Consider the following 3,508-nt stretch of genomic DNA (forward strand, 5'->3'; position numbering starts at 1 on the left):
AATAAGTAATGGATTTTACAAGATCAGAAAACTGGCGGAAAACTGCCGATGATCCAGATCTTATAATTTTAGAAATACAACTGAAATAAAATATGAACTTGATTAATTCAAACATAATTTACAAACTTAGGAGAAGAATATAAAGATCTATGTAACGACTACTTATATGTCTTAAGAAAGAAGTGAGGTTTTCCTTTCGGGAGTCCCCTGAAAACTTGACAGCTACCGAAAAATGAAGAACTAAGAAAACTTTTCACACTCTTTTTTTTTTGAAGTAACTTACAAACTTTAGAAACTAAGAAACTTAAAGAACTTAAGAAAACTAAAGGACTTTCTTACTCTTGATTTTTTCTTGTTTTTTTCTCTCTTTGGTACCTGTTTAAGTCTTCCAAAAAGAGGATATTTATAGGAATCCTTGGATTTCAAATCTTAACCTTTTTGTGGACTTAAAATCCTTTCTAAAGACTTTAGCAAGATTTAATCAACTTGAGTGAGCCCGGCAGCTAATGTCTTTCTTTAATTTCCTCCGTTCATTTATTTATCTGATATTGCATACGTCTATTATTTTGTCTTTTGCAAACATCGTCATTGCTTACGTATCCAAATTATGTAAAGCTTCTGGGTCAAACTTCATTCCTGAATCATCGTCTGCGTTTGGGTCTTGGACAAATTGATCCATGGCTGAGTTGTATTCTCGTTCATAATCGTCACTGTCTCCATCTGATAATCCCAGTCTTATTCCAGTTCTAGGTGATCTTGTTTTTTCTCTTGGAATTAAAAAAATTCTGGGTCTTTACTCTGCTGGTTCTGGATTCATTGCTATCACCTTAGGCAATTATTTTGCTAACAACTTTTTTATTGAGTCTACTACTGTCTTTTCTAAATTTCTTTTTTCATTTTTCTTTTTTCTTAATGAAAAACCCTTCTTATTCTGGGAAGAACTTCCTTCATCTATTGTCTGAGTACCTGTGGTTTTAAAACTAACTGGGAGTATTCTCCCTACACTTTTTGGCAAAGTGTCAACCGTCAATGAATTTGATAAGTCTTTACCAGCTACCGTTTAAGCTGGACTAGCTGTATCATTACCCAATACAGTAGGTCTTTCTGCATTCATTGGGGAATGCACACCCATTAACGGATTTAAAAAGTCTTTACCGGCTATCGTTTGATATGGACTAGCTATATCATTACCCGATACAGTGGGTTTTTTCATTTTTAAAGAAGATGGAGAACTCTTTGGCTGGGTCTCATAAATTGGTTGAGTCTGTTGTGAAAGTTCAAAATGAAGGATTTTTATATGGTCTTGTAAAATACTTATATGTTCTAACATTTTTCCTTTTTCTTTTACAAGATTTTCATTATCTTATCTCAAAACTTTATTGGCTTGATTCAATATTTCAAAAGCTTCGGTCATAGAGGGACAATGATCACAAAATATAATTTTGTCTGTGTCTTTGTTAATATTATATTGAGGAATTTTTTGTGTTTTTGATCTAAAGGCTGGAGTAATAAAATAATTTGGTCCTAGATTTCTCCAGGCATAGTCTAGAGTCTCTAAGAGGTCATAAAAACCTTTATAAAGATGTGTTTTACAATCTTTTATAGCGTCCATTACCTCTATTCAAGTCTGAAATACGCCTTGCTGCTGTCCTCTGAGAACAACATAGAATTTAAACCTGTTAGTAGTATTTTTCTCAGTAAAATAATAACTTAATTCATTTAGAACAAAATTAAAATAACTATTGTCTCTTCTATTATATGCTATTCATAGATTGTCTAGTAGACATATTTGCGGCTTATCCACTTGTACTTCAGGCTTTCGTCTGAAAGTTAAGTTGGATGGTTCATAACATACCAAGTTGTGAGGTCTAAAAATTATTCTATCTAATTTTGGTTGTTCTAGCATCGTAAGTGGTATTAAACGAGTGTTGCTCATTAGTGTCTTTAGATAGTCTTGAGATGATGAGGCTTCTTCCTTTCCTTTTTCTTTTCCTATATTCATACTGAAACAAAAATCGCTAGTTTTCTTCTTTGATTAATCTACTTAATTGATCTGCTAAGTTATTATCCTTTCCTTTAATATGTTCTAGAACAATATTATAAATTGAAGTCGCATCTAGGAAATTTAACCACCTCATTTTACTACTATTTTTCTCTTTTATTTTCTGATAGAATTTTACTATGACGTCGCAGTCTGTTCTTACTAGTATTTATGGTTTATTTAATATGTAAAGTTTGAAACTATTTAAATCGTATATTACTGCTAGTGTTTCTGCGTCTATGCTATTTAATTTACCCTTTTCTTTATATTTTCCACTTGAATAAGCACATATTTTCTCACCCTTTTAGTCACTATATTTGTTAGGCTTTGCTTTTAATACTGCTCCCCATCCTTGAAGGCTTCCATCTGTCTCGACTATTAAATAATCTGTTTCTAATGGTAACGTTTAGTATGGGATGTCTTGTATCATGCTTTGAAGTTGTTGAATTAAATTTATGTCTTCAGTATTAAAGTTTTTTTGGCTAGTTGATCTTTTTCTAGAATATAACGGTCCTGCTACTTTACTTAAATCTTTAATAAAAGCTCTAACATAATTTAAAAGTCCTAAAAAATTTTGTAAATCTTTAATCTTCTCTAATTTATCTGGCATTTCTAAGACCTTTTTAGCTATGCGAGGTTGTAATTTTATTCTACCATCTCCAATAACTACTCCTAAAAAATTAATATTATTTTTACATAATTCTATTTTCTTTCTGCTTATTATTATTCCATTATATACAAATAATTTAAAAACTTGTTGTAAATGTCCTAAATGTTCTCTCATATTATTACTAAAAACTAGAATATCATCTACGTAAACTAATACAAAATTGTTTGTCTTCAAAAATACTATCCATTTTTTTTTTTTTTAAAATTGGAGGAGCTGTTTTAAATTCAAACGGCATGACCAGCCATTCAAAATGTCCTTCTGGACATGTGAAAACTGTCCATTCTATACTTTCTTCATGCATTTTAATCTGTTAATATCCAGATTTACAATCAAATTTACTAAATACTTTTCTTCCTTATATTCTATTTATTAATTTTATTTTTTCTGGTAACTTATACCCATATGGAGGACTTGTGAGTTGCATGTGACAATTGATATTGAGTATTGCATATAACTACATTATGAACGTGGGGGTATAGGAATGAGAATAACTGTGTGAGCATTGTGAATGGCTAATTCACTTTAGGAAACAGTTTTTCATTTTCTCATTTTTCTCTTTTTGGCTTTTTAATTTTTTGTATTAAAGATATAAATATTAAAATATTTGTTAATTATTTTACCCTACTAAAAAAATAAAATAATAATAATAATAAAAATAAAACTAAAAGTATAAGAATTCGAAATTATTATTACAATTTTAAATGTTAAGTAAATGATTAATTAATAAATCTTGCTTTAATGATTTGTAGGTTTAAATTAAATCAAATAAACCCACATCTTTAATTAAGCATTTTCTA

The sequence above is a fragment of the Capsicum annuum genome, chromosome 4 (assembly GCF_002878395.1).
Source record: "Capsicum annuum cultivar UCD-10X-F1 chromosome 4, UCD10Xv1.1, whole genome shotgun sequence".
Taxonomy (NCBI): Eukaryota; Viridiplantae; Streptophyta; class Magnoliopsida; order Solanales; family Solanaceae; genus Capsicum; species Capsicum annuum.